General features: G+C 34.0%; 1 pseudogene; it reads right to left on the bottom strand.

The window, feature by feature from the left end:
* Window positions 1–2,383: 2,383 nt before the first annotated feature.
* LOC143595204 (alkane hydroxylase MAH1 pseudogene) lies at window positions 2,384–3,989 on the bottom strand (annotated as a pseudogene).
* Window positions 3,990–14,694: the final 10,705 nt, after the last annotated feature.

The raw sequence follows: 14,694 nt of genomic DNA, 5'->3' as shown, positions 1-14,694 counted from the left end.
TAAAAAAGTAAAAAAACCAAAATTCTTATATTTCATTCCGGTTTCATTAAAAAATGCAAAAAAATAAATAAAAAAAACGTCGTATTATACACATATGTATAATTTTATATAATCTTTAGTTACGTAATATACACATATGTACAGTATCATTTATCTTAAAATATACACATGTGTACAAAAAAAACATGTGAATATACATATATGTAAATATTATACATATGTGTATATAATTTAGGTAAAACGAGTTTTTTTTATGAAACCGGGATGATAAAATAAGAATTTTAGTTTTTTTTACTTTTTTGATTTTTGTGTTTTTTTTATTTTATGATTTTTTTTTTATTTTTGAGTTTTTTGTGGTCCAAAATGGTTCTCATAATTCTCAATTTCAAAAAGGTTCTCTCATGATCCTGATCCTATATATATATACTAGACGGGTGCCCGCGCGATGCAGGGGTGTTTGAACTTGTTAATCATGTAACAAATATAAGTGTTTATGGTTTGGTTAAAACCTTGAAATCGTTTAAACCTGTCATTGGTTTGACTTTTTTTTCTTTTTCTTTTTTTACTTTCGGTTTGTTTGTCGGTTTCAAAATTTTCAAAACGTGGTGAACGGTTGGTTCGCGGTTTATACTGGCAACCGGCCATATGAAATCAGACCAAACTGTAAATGTTGAATGCATTTTAATGTCTTTTATTATTAATTATTAGATATGTTTTGTAATATATATTAGATATAGTTAAAATTTAATTGAACATAATTTTTTTATTACAAATAACTTGGCTATACAACTTCAAATTAACATAATTGCGGTATGATTCATTTTGTGATCTTTGTTGTTATTATTTCACGTCCTAGATCTTCCATTAATATTTACCATTTATGTGGCTAAAATTATCAATTTTTATTTATGATCCTTTCAAGTATCATATTATGTTGGTGTTTAGTTAAAATTGATGATGCATTTAAACTGATAATTATTTTAAACTAAATTTATTATTAAAGTTTATACTGTGAAACCAAACTGGAACCAGGCTGTTAGTAACGATTCGGTTTCAACTTTCAATGATTGAGTTTGGTCTTGGACGACAAAAAATCAGTATTAACGGTTGGACTCGCAAGTTTAACTTAAAAACCATCAAAACCGACACTAAACACCCCCTACGTAACATATTAATTTATTTAAAATGAAAAAAATTATAACAATATCATATCCAAATTAAAGAGAATAAAATGCTCGTTTTTATGGTGTAATTCTTTTATTAAAATATTAACGTTTGAAAAGGCTATAGTCGTTTAAAATTCATGGGTGGAAAGTTAGTTTACAACTTAAATTAAAACAAAATATGGTTAAAGATGAGGGACCAAACTTGTAAGTTGAATGGATTGTGTTTAAAAGACAAGTTTACCATTACTAACACATATACCTCATGCATTAAGTGTTGTAAATTACTTAAAAATGCATGTCTTAATTTACCCTTGTTTGGTGTATTATATATATATATAGAAAAGAGTTCAAATATGACACTATACAATGTAAATATGAAACAATACAATTATTTAGAAACTACCAATCTCAACCACTAGATCATAAATCCAAGGGCCTAGATCTATTCTTATTCTTCTCACAAAAATATTGTTTTTTACATTAACCCTACCCTATATATATATATATATTATTTAAATTAAAAAACCAATTTTATAGTAAAAAAAATAAACGAGTCTTGGGTCTCATCAAACCATAAGTATATTATTAACTTTCATAAATATTATTTATAATTAAAAAAACCAATTTTATAGTAATAAAAATATACGAGTCTTGGGTCTCATCCAAATCATATAGCTTTTAAACCGGATTATAACATCTCATTTATTTGTGAAACAATTTATCATCAAACCATAAGTATATCATTAACTTTCATACAATAAAAAAAAATATAAATTCAAAAAATAAACAAATATTAAAACAAACAATATAAAACAACCCCCGTTTTCTTGTCCCTTTTCACTTTCACAAAGTAAATACATTAAATATAGGTATAACCCACACACGTATATAACGTATCACACATCTTAGAATATTTTCAGGCGTGCTTAAGCTTACATAACATTACAAATGAACATATGTTAAAATGTAATTCCCGCTTTTAAACTCTATCATTACGTTATACCACTGTTGTTTATGGCACCACTATATGATGCATGAAATATTAGCGAAAATGATCAAAAGTGTACGGTTGAGTGAAGAGAAGGCATACTAGTAAAGATATTACAATAATTTTTGTGGAATTACCAGATCACCTTTTCTCACTTGGAAACATAGCATGTATACATTAAACATAAACAAGACCAAGATAATACATGATAAAATTATTATTGGTAGATGTTCAACACAAATTTTAGTTGAGTTCATTAATTTCGTCTGTTCAATCTGACCTTGAGACCATGCTTCATATGAAGTACAACAGAATTTGCTGGAAGCACATGATGGCCTTCCACCAGTTGAATGTGGTAATGGTAAATGATCGTAGCTGACACTATCTTCAACTGAGACAAAGCCATATTCTTACCTAAACAAGTTCTTGGTCCGGCATTAAATGTCGGGAACTTGTATGATGGCTCATTTTTTATGCCACCGCTATTAGAAATCCACCTTTCAGGCTTAAACTCCAAGCAATCCTCCCCCCATATTGATTTCATCCGTCCCATAGAATAAAAAGAGAGAATGATTTTGGTATTTTGATCAACTTGGTGGCCACTCGGAAGGGTTTCTGGTTGTAGCGGAGATTTGTGGTTGAATGGGACAGGAGGATATAACCTTAAGGATTCACATAAAGCTCCATGAAGGTAAACCATTTCGTCCAACTCTATCGCACTCCACCTTTTATGCGCTTGCATCTCTTCTAGAATCTTTTCTTCTACGCTTGAGTTTCGCGCAAGAAGATAAAAGAACCAAGACAAAGAGCTGCCGATTGTATCTTTTCCAGCAGCCATCAAATTATGTATAGTGTCTCTTAGAAATCTTTTTGGATCCACACTCGTGCCGCTATGATTTGTAAACTCGTTCATGATAGTTGTGGAAAATAAGAACGTTTCTGTCTTTTGTTGAGCCAAATATTTGTATATGAACTTATCAATATTTTTCCACGCGTCGTTCAACTTCTTCTCCGTTCCCACTTTAAAAAATTGTTGCAATTTCCAAAGGTACGGGGGCGTAAGATGCCTAAGCAACAAAGCTTGCTCGGCATCTGTGAAGGCTTGCAAACAAGGGATATAAGGGAAATCAAGAGATAAGCTTTGTGGATCATGGTCAAGGAGTAATATGCATACTATGTCAAAAGAAAACCTTTGAAATATATCTTGCAAGTCGATCTCAGAACCACGAGCACAAATAGATTCGAGTATTGGTAGTAGCCCATTTTCCACTTTGTTCCAAATAGTTGTTTCCATCATACTTTGAAATCCCGCATGCTTGAATACAGAAAATATGATCTTGCGGTTCATCTCCCATATCTCCCCATCGGAATTAAGAATTCCATCTCCTAGGCCATCAAAGATCTTACGAAACTTGTCGCCTTTGGGATAATTGTTGAAGTTTTTGCTAAGAATGTGATGGATGTCTAAAGGATTTGTGGTAAGTAGCATGTCCAAGTTGGCAAACCAAGGGCCTTTAAGCATGACTGTACCACGAGTTTGCATCAAAATTTCGGTGCTGTAATCGAGGAATCGATGGGCGTTTACAAGAATCCCTGGTGTCATACCAAGAATTGGCCAGTTTGTAGGGATAACGGTATGTCGTTTTTGATATTTATGTATAATTATAATAATTGAAACGAGATTGATAAACAAAAAGGAAATGATCAAGTATTCCATGGGGAGAAAAGATAGGAGCTTATGCTTAAAATTGATGGAGTAGTGGTGAAGTTGTGATATGCTCTTGGTTGGTTCGTCCTTTAAATTAGCCATAAGTTTTCTTACTATTGAATTGATTTGATTTAACACACTGTTGCATTCATTCAGTTTTCCTTCTATTTTATAATGACATTAATGTTAGTACAAAATTTATAATTATTTGTAGTATGTTGAAACCAAAAAAGTAATAACTTTGTTTATGTTAAACTAAATATACTTTTTTAGCCAGTGACCTTTAGTTCATTTTTGATATATTAATTATTTACCAAAAACTTTTCAAACTTACAAAATCACTTTTCCTTATTCACGCTTTGATGAGTCTAGTGTTAGTTAGCCTTCTGGTTTAATAATATGAGGGTGATGGTTGAAGTTAGAGATCTTGTGGTCTAAACTCTCGGATTCTGGATACTGGGGTTGTTTCAAAACTTTGTTACAAAAAAAATGCCTTGATAAGTGTACTTTGCACTTTAGCTTATGTACATAATAAAAGGTGTGGTTTTTTCTAATTATTTTTTTATTATTATATGATCGATTCTTCTGCTTACTTTATCGTCTTCCATCACTTCTTATCTATTATTGAAGCAATTTCTTTTCATTTTTCGATTCATCTGATAAAGAAGTTGTGAATGTTGGACGAAGGTTTAAGAGGCGAAAAAAGAAAAGAAATGTACGCTTGATGTGATAACTAGAGTTCATATTTGAATTGGGTTTTATCCAGGGTCTCAGGTAATTGTCAAAACCAAATCATTGTATTTATTTAGGGAATCTTCGATAACTCAGAGTTGAATTTAAGTGGTGATTTAATTAAGTGTGTTTCTTTCGAGTTTTGTTTTCACTTCTAATATGTTTTTGAGTGGTGAAATTAAGTGGTGAATTTAAGTGGTGAAATTCAGGTTCTTAAAGTATTCCTATAATGTTTTTGAGTTATTCTACCGTTAATATCTTTTGCAATATAAAGACTCGAGGAAACCTTCTCAGAGTATATGAGTGGGCCTCATGAGCTGAAACAGCCCTGGATTGGGCCAATGTTTGGGCTGAGCCTGGGCCAATAGGCTATTAATCTGCGCCCATATTGTTGAGGCCTGAGGGTCTTCACCATAAAAAAGTATTCAAAAACATATTCTGGGCAAATAATCAACTTGAAGTGCTTCCATGACTTGATAAGGAACTATAAAAGGATCAGTAAACATCCTGCATGCGGTAAATCCATAATATATAGGTTTAATAATAACATAAATAATATTTGCTTTCTCTATAAAAGTAGAAGAAGAAGGTAATTAATTACCTAGGATGGTAAATTACAGTAAAGTTGCATCCTGTATTCCTCGTGACAAAGGCTGCGAGTAGAACGCTAGGTCGCATATTGAATCTAGTTAAATTTTTACACTTTTTGTGCATACTATCCGCTCTTTTAATGCCGATATAAACTGAGGAACGGAGAAAATATTGACACAACGAGATTAATACCTTTATGAAAACTGAAAACGGAAAACACCAACCTAAACAAAAACATAACCTCAAACTCAAAGTCGTAGCTTCTAGACATTCAAATAGACCAGATAAACACATAAACTCAACAAGCTTATACCTTTCTCTTGAACTTCACTTTTTGAAGATAATTCACTTATGGTTTCTTGTTGCTTAATATATAACTTCAACTTCATTATTATATAAGCATTGCATGGTGAGCTTTATACTTATACAAATAAGAGTAATTAACAAGAATTCAATTAAATAAGAAACCTAATTGAGCTTACTTCTTAACTGTTTTGACATCTCATACTCTTAAAAATTCAATGCATAGTACTACAAATAAGAGATAATATGGTACTTGATAAGAAAATCCATTTTTAAGATGATCAATCTACTTAACAGACACCTTATAAATTTACAAATATAGACAACAATACAAAGAATAAAGGTATTTGAAACTGAAAACATGTACTCTTGTTGCCAAATCAAACTGTAAAAGGATATGAGAATATCTGCATTCGTGGTCTCGCTACATTCTGAACTCGGGACGAACCCTGATCACCACCTCCTTAATGCTCATCATGATTCTTTAAAGTTGTATTACATATACGCAATACATGAGATATTCAGACATTGCATACATACAATACAACTATTTTTATTTTCAATTTTTTTTTGGTTTAATGCATATATCAAGAAAAAAAAATTCAGAAAAAAACTATTACGTGTATACAATATATCATGTATTGCATATGTGCAATACTACATATATGCAATAGTACTTTTTTTGACTTTATTTTTTATGGTATAATGCATATATACGCAGTATATCTAAAATAAATAGCTCTATCGAAGTAAATATGTTGAAAGTTGCGACTGTCCTCTTTAGCTGGAATTAACGTTGGCTAATAGCTTAAAGTGTGGATTATTAAAATCAAATTTCTCTATATATAATCATATTGTAAACTCTGGAAAAATTACTTCAATAACTTGAATAATTGTAGAAAAGAAAAATTCAACTACTTGGTGCTTCTCACCACTTATGCAGAGCCGGCCTAAAGGGCGATCAAGGAGGTTGACATAACCAAATCTATTTTCTCGAGAGGCCAATGATTGCTAACAAAATAATAATATATATTATATCGTTTTATAACTTAATTTTACAAAATGACTCCTTTGATGCAATGTCATGTGTCATGAATTCTATTCCCATTATTATGGTGCTTATAATAGAATTTTGTAGAAAAACTTTCATTTGTGTTTTATTATATTATATTTATTTATTTTTTTGTTTCGTATTGGACTTTGAAAATGCACCTCAATTGGTAAAATTGTCAAACTATTTATCACATAATTAAAAACGTGATGTTAGGACCCTTTTTTATTCTCGCCCCGAGCCATAAAGTTTTAAGAGATTTTTGAGACGGCCTTGCACTTTGGTGGGGTGCTATCACTACGCCGACTAATAGCCCTGGTTCGATTCCCAGTTCATTCGTGTGCTCTGAAATATAGGCGTCACCATTGTAAGGGTGATCTGAACTTGAGTAATGAGGATGGCAAATGTTTTGGGGCAACCTTTGTGAGAGACGCCAATGTTATTGCGACATATGCCTTTATAAAAAGAAGAAAAAAACTACTTGATGCATGCTTAATAAATTCAGCCACTTGGTTGTTTCGATTTGATTATGGTCCCTAAATACAAATTTATTCTACTTGGTTGTTTCGATTTAATTATGGTCCTAGATAAGAATTAATTCCCATGGCAACTTGGTTGCTTCGGATTTTTATCCACAACTTAATTGGTTGTCTTTTCCGGGTTGTGAGAGTGGGATAAACGCGAATTAGATAAGCCTTTGTCATTAGGTCACCCCATAAGAAGTACATAAACAATTCCTTATTCCTTAGTTGTTAAAATAATAATAATAGATTAATTAAGGAAAAAAAACTCATAATGCCCTTATCTAAATAGCCTTTTTCCTATTATTTTTTTTATAATTGCAAACAATTACTAAAATACCAAATATCATGGATTTTGAGTTCTATATCGGTGTTTGTTTTTTCTGAAAAGCTTTTCCTGGCTTCTATTGTCCGCACCATGCATACCATACTTAGACGTTTAAGTCTGCAATGTGTTTGTGTGTGTTTGTTTTTGAAAGACATTTCATTAAAAAAGGTTTGTGTGTCCTCTTCTTGAAACAAACATCGACCATGTGCTTCAAACCTCTTCTAACCTCTTATGCATATTATTCCCTAACCTGACCATATTATTCATTTATTTCAAATCCTAGCTCCTCCACCACTCTCTCCACCGTCACACCTCTTGCCACTCCCTCCACAGCCTTCGCCGCCTGCCACATTTCTTTGCCTCCAGGTATTGTCTTGCACATTTGTTCTTGTTTGACTGTTATTTAAATTTCAAGGTTGAAGACTTTTTTATTTAAATTTCAACTTAAATGAAAACATTTCAGTTTATTTTAGCAGTCTGCAGACACTAAAAAACAAACAATCTTCTTCTTGTACACTGCAGAGAGTTTTGGCCACCTCTTCGGCTACAAATGATGCAGATGTGGTCCACATACATTTTACTTCTGAAAACACTAACACCATAATCATAGTGTGTGTTAAAATAGCTTTTCAATTTCTAAAACAAAATTGTGGAGTTCGGAAAAAATGATCCAACCTCGTCTATATTAGGGTCAGGTTATGTTGAAAAAGCTTAAGAGCACACTAAATGTGAAAAACTACAAGGTGTCACATGTCTTAACGAATGTAGTAAATATAAGGAAAATCTAGACACATGGAACACATAATTCATAATGCACGATAGTAAATCCTGAAGCACCTTTCAATAAATCTAATGCACATATGTGAAAAACTACAAGGTGTCACATGTCTTAACGAATGTAGGGTCAGGTTATGTTGAAAAAGCTTAAGAGCACACTAAATGTGAAACACTACAAGGTGTCACATGTCTTAACGAATGTAGTAAATATAATGAAAATCTAGACACATGGAACACATAATTCATAACGCACGATAGTAAATCCTAAAGCACCTTTCAATAAATCTGATGCACGTATACAAAATTTCCAAAGCGCCGTTATAAACACACAACTCAACATAATTTTAATTTTAAAAATATAATAGAAAAATATTAATTTAAAGATAAAATATATTCAATTTTATAGTATAATTTTGAAAAAAAATAGTGATGTATACATTATTTACGTTTTATAAAATTAGAAAAAGTAAAGAACCGATAACTATACCTTTTATCTCCCTCCTTGTCAAAACTTTCGTGAATTGAGGGCTTGATCGCTATCGTTTGGTCGGTCAAAAGTGCGTAAATATTAAATACTAAATGAAAGTCGAGTCGTCTCCACGAGAAATTTGTAGTCTATATATTTGTTTAGAAAATTTTAATTAATTAACAAGAAAAAGGAAAACAATATATAACTTTAACCGATTTGTTGTACTGATTTTAATGAGAGGTAACCTCTTTAGGCTTCAGGTTTCGTTTATCACGATCAAACTTATGAACTATTGGAAACCATTAACAGTGGCTTCGCATGTAATTAATAATGTGGTATTGAAGTACTAACTTAATGGTTTTTTCAAACAAAACCGAATCAATTATAGAACATTCACACAATCAATTCTTTTAACATGAAAAATCAGAATTGGAAATCGAAATTTTCAATCCAATCCCAAAACTAGTACAAAACATGTTTTAACTTATCAAAATACGACAACCTTAGGCTCGGAGAAGATTACAAGATGTTTAGCCTCACATACTCATCATGGAATCTTGAATCTTTGTTGTTGAGCAAGCTAGCATGAAGGAATCGAATGGAAACTTGTTAGGAGACCCAAAATCGCCTCTCAAAGCTCTCAAAACTTGTTAGGAGACCCAAAATCGCGCCTCACATACTCGTCATGGAATCTTCAATCTTATAATTCATAAATATCTATAAAAAACTTCATTTAATATAACATTTAACATTTAAAGTTATATTTGTAACTTTGTTAGTAATTATATAAATGGTAATAGTATTATGTGACATTCTAGTTAACAAGTCTAGCTGAATGACAATGGAAGAATTGTTTTGTTTTAACAGTATAGTTAAATTAGATTAACTGCACTACAGTTAGTAAATTTAATTAGATTTTGTTGGAAAATTTGTTACATGTGCATTAGTAGGTTGTTATGACACAACAAATGCACACTAATAGACATTGATGAATGAGATATCGATGTGTGATTGTGTGTATTTGAAAGAAAATACTATAGTGGTGTATCCCACATTGGTGGGATGAAAAACTTGTGCCTTGTTTTTCCTCTATAAATAGAGAGGTAAACTAAGTTGCAACACACACCAAACCTTACACATAACACAAGCATTGTTGCAAGGTTTTTCCAACTTCTTCTTCTTCTACATTTCTGGTTTCTTTTATTCGAATATTTTTCAGGTTTACGATTAACTCCGGCAGTACTACTGCTCCGGCTGTTGTACCCTGGGAAACAACGAGTTCTCTTGGGAGACTCGAAATATTGTTTTAAGGGCCCCGTGTTTAACACGATCCTCAGCCAAACCGTTTACATTTTTTTTCGTATTGTATTTGGTTTATTTCTTTGATTCTGTATTGTATTTCAGATTCTTGTATTGTATTGTATGAGTAATAAAACTGTTTGTTAATTTTCTGTTTATTTACTCAATTCACGAATTCGGTTCCTACAAACTTAAAACAATATTTTTAAAACCGTTTCGTGAAAACTTTGTTTAAATTTTCAGAAACTATTCTATTTTGATCCAAACCAGTTTTGTTTCAAAATAGTATATGTTTTAAAAACAGTTTTTTCTTTTCTGTTTGGTCTCAGAATCAAGAATTGGATCTTCAAAGTTGGACTTAGACAGATTCGTTCTTGGTTTAGCATTCTGAAATCAGAAAAGGTTCCTTTTTTGGGCTGGTTTTGTTATCTCGCACGAGATAAAGCTATCTCGCACGGGATAAATTTATCTGGCAAATTTCAGAATTTTCTGAATTTTTTTTAAGTTACTAACTTGGGCTGTTTTCTGTGTGCAAGAATGACATGACCAACCCCAAACACTTCTAATGCTACCCCTGCTGTCCATTTGACCACCCCAGCCAATGTGGGAGCGACCGCAATGGCTAACTATGCTAAAAAACCCGAAAAGTTCACGGGTGTCCACTTTAAGAGGTGGCAGCAGAAAATGTTTTTCTACTTGACAACTTTGAACTTAGCACAATTCTTGGAGAAAACAGCCCCCATACCCACTGCCCAAGATGATGCCCAAAGTGTGAGTGCTTTGGACGCTTGGAAACATTCTGAATTTCTATGTCTCAATTACGTGCTCAATGGTTTGACGGATCCATTGTATAACGTCTATTGTGGGATAAAGACTGCCAAAGAACTATGAAAGTCTTTAGACAAGAAGTATAAAACCGAAGATGCGGGAACAAAGAAATTTGTTGTGGCCCGTTTTTTGGACTTTAAAATGGTTGACTCTAAGACTGTGATCACCCAAGTCTAAGAACTACAAGTTATACTTTATGAAATTTATGCCGAGGGTATGACACTTAGTGAAACGTTCCAAGTTGCGGCCATAATTGAAAAGTTGCCTCCTAGTTGGGTTGAGTTTAAGAATTATCTTAAGCACAAACGAAAGGAGATGACTATTGATGAATTAATTGTTCGTCTTTGAATTGAGGAAGACAATAAAACGGCTCAAAAATTAGCTCGTGTGGAGCCAATGGCTAAGGCCAACATGGTTGAACTTGGACAATCTTCTAAGGGGGGCCATAAGGGTAAGGGTAAAATGAATAAGGGAAAGGGAAAGGTGAACCTTGGACCGAAGAAGGAGGTTGTGAAAAAGAAACCTCAATCTTCAAACTTCCAAGGTGTTTGTTACAATGGTAATGAGAATGGCCATCGTGCGGACCAATGCAAGAAGCCTAAGCGTGAGCGTGCGCATATGGTGGATGAAAATGGTGAACCGATGGTGGCAATGATCACCGAGCTCTTGGCAATGATTGAAGAAATCAATATTGTGGGGGACAAACCGCAAGGATGGTTCATTGATACGGGTGCGACCCGTCATGTGTGTGGTGAAAAGACCCTCTTTAGCACCTTTAAGGAGACTGCTAGTGATGCTAAGTTGTTTATGGGGAATCAAGCACGGCCGACATAAAGGGTGAAGGGAATGTGATCTTGAAGATGACGTCGGGAAAAGAGCTTACTTTGAGCAACACTTTGTATGTGCCCGAAATTCGTAAGAATTTGGTTTCGGGTTGGTTGCTTAATAAGTTTGGTTTTCGTTTAGTGTTTGAGTCGGACAAGTTTGTATTGACTAAGCGTGGAATGTATGTTGGTAAGGGCTATGCCCTCAATGGTATGTTTAAACTTGATGTAACCGTGATTGGAAATGAAATGAATAAGGCATCTACTTCTGCTTATATTATTGAGTCTTTAAATTCAAATGTTTGACATGGTAGATTAGGACATGTAAATTTCAATTCACTTCGTCGTTTAATTAAATTAAAAAGCATACCAACATTCCACATTGATACAAACTCGAAATGCGAATCATGTGTTGAATCCAAACTTACAAGATCATCCTTCAAATCGGTTGAAAGAATAACCGAAACACTTGATTTAATTCACACCGATGTGTGCAATTTAAAAATGTGCCCAACAAGAGGGGGAAACAAATATTTCATCACGTTTATTGATGATTGCTCAAAATATTGCTATGTATATTTACTTAAAAGTAAAGATGAAGCAATAGAAAAATTTATCTTGTTTAAAAATGAAGTTGAGTTACAACTTAACAAGAAAATTAAACGTGTGAGAAGCGATTGAGGAGGTGAATACGTTTCACCATTTGCGGATATATGCGCACAAAGTGGCATAATCAATGAATTAACCCCTCCTTATTTTCCACAATCAAATGGAATGGCGGAACGAAAGAACCGTACATTGAAAGAGATGATGAATGCCATGTTGGTTAGTTCTGGGGTGAGCCATGACATGTGGGGGGATGCCATTTTAACGGAAAATTATCTTTTAAATAAGATACCTCTCAAGAATAGGGATGAGACTCCTTATAAGTTATGGAAGGGAAGAGAACCTTCGTACAAATACATGAAAGCGTGGGGGTGCCTAGCTAAAGTCACCGTACCACCTCCTAAAGCTCTTAGGATTGGTCCCAAAACTGTTGATTGCATTTTCATTGGATATGCTCACAATAGTAGTGCACATCGGTTTTTGGTACATGAATCCAAAAATCCATATGTACACGTAAACACTTTCATGGAGGCGAGCTCCAATACTGTCTCGTATTTTGAGCACGTGTTTCCTAAGTTAGGACACACACATGAGGCCTCATCATCACGAGCGAATGATATAGGTGCAAGCTTGTTAACACAAAATGACGACTTGGTTCATGAAGGAACACATGAACGGCCCGAGACTGAGGATGGTAATTTAAGACGAAGCAAAAGACAAAAGGTTGCAAAATCCTTTGGTCTTGACTTCGTAAGCTTTATGGTTGAAGGTGAACCTAATACCTACCATGAAGCGGTGACCTCACCTGAAGGACCTCAATGGAAAGAAGCAATCAAAAATGAAATTGATTCGATCTTACAAAATCATACTTGGGAATTGGTAGATCTTCCAGTTGGTTGCAAACCACTTGGATATCGTTGGATATTCAAAAAGAAGATGAAAGCCGATGGAAGTATTGATAAATACAAGGCGAGGCTAGTGATCAAAGGTTTTAGACAAAAGGAAGGTCTAGACTATTTTGATACTTACTCACCTGTAACACGTATAACCTCTATAAGGTTGGTGCTTGCAATTGCGTCTTTACGAAGTTTGGAAGTGCACCAAATGGATGTAAAAACGGCTTTTCTAAATGGTGATTTAGAAGAAGAGATATATATGGAGCAACCTGAGGGTTTCTCCGCCACTGGTCAAAAGGGCAATGTATGCAAACTCATCAAGTCTTTGTATGGCTTGAAGCAAGCTCCAAAACAATGGCACCAAAAGTTTGACCAAGTCATGATTAGCAATGGTTTCAAAATTAATGAGTGTGATAAATGTGTTTATGTTAAAAACACAAATGGAGGTTATGTTATTTTATGCCTTTATGTGGATGACATGTTTATCATTGGGAGTAATGATAACATGGTTCAATCTACAAAAGACATGTTAAAAACACGATTTGACATGAAAGACATGGGTTTAGTTGATACTATTCTTGGAATAAAAATCATTAAAACCAAAGAAAGTCTTACTTTGAGTCAAACACACTATGTCGACAAGATTCTTGAAAAAATCAACAAGGAAGACAAGCGAGTGGCTCGTTCTCCGGTTGACACTACTCTACATCTATGTAAAAATAGAGCTGAGCCGGTTGCTCAATTAGAGTATTCAAGAATCATTGGAAGTCTAATGTATCTCATGACATGTACGAGACCCGATTTAGCATACGCGGTGAGTAGGCTAAGTAGATATACTAGCAATCCAAGTGTTCAACATTGGAAAGCTATTATAAGGGTGCTTAGGTACATAAGATACACAAGAGACTATGGTTTGCATTATACCAACCATCCAGCTGTGATCGAAGGGTATACTGATGCGAGCTGGATTTCGGATATGAAAGATTCCAAATCAACAAGTGGGTACGTGTTCCTACTTGGTGGGGCAGCAATATTTTGGAAATCATCCAAACAAACTGTAATTGCTAGATCCACAATGGAGTCTGAATTCATTGCCTTAGACAAATCTGGGGAAGAGGCAGAATGGTTACGTCAATTCATGGAAGACATTCCACAATGGCCAAAGCCGTTGTCGGCAATTTGCATACACTGTGACAGTGAGTCTGCAATTGGTAGATCTCAACGTTCAATGTATAATGGCAAATCAAGGCATATGAGACGTAGACATAACACGATACGACAACTACTGTCAACGGGTGTTATCACGATTGACCATGTGAGGTCAGAAGATAACATTGCAGACCCGTTAACAAAAGGCTTAAGCACGGATAAATTTTATAAGTTGTCGAGAGGAATGGGACTAAAGCCCGCGATAAAGGAAGTATGAGGGAAACCTAACTTAGCAGACTGGAGATCCCAAGAGCTAAGTTCAATAGGCAAACTTAATCATATGACCAGAGGCAGTCACTGTGGGGGAGTACCCCAAAACCAAAGGGAGTCTTGAACTTCCTAGTCCTTTCTCCTAGGGGAGTACCCTAAAACCAGTGACATTTGGGAGAGGTTAAGCA

This window comes from Bidens hawaiensis, unplaced genomic scaffold (genome assembly GCF_021521415.1).
Source record: "Bidens hawaiensis isolate Kalapana, Puna unplaced genomic scaffold, B.hawaiensis_p1.1 tig00044792_1, whole genome shotgun sequence".
Taxonomy (NCBI): Eukaryota; Viridiplantae; Streptophyta; class Magnoliopsida; order Asterales; family Asteraceae; genus Bidens; species Bidens hawaiensis.
This window is presented reverse-complemented; position numbering and strand designations above follow the sequence as displayed.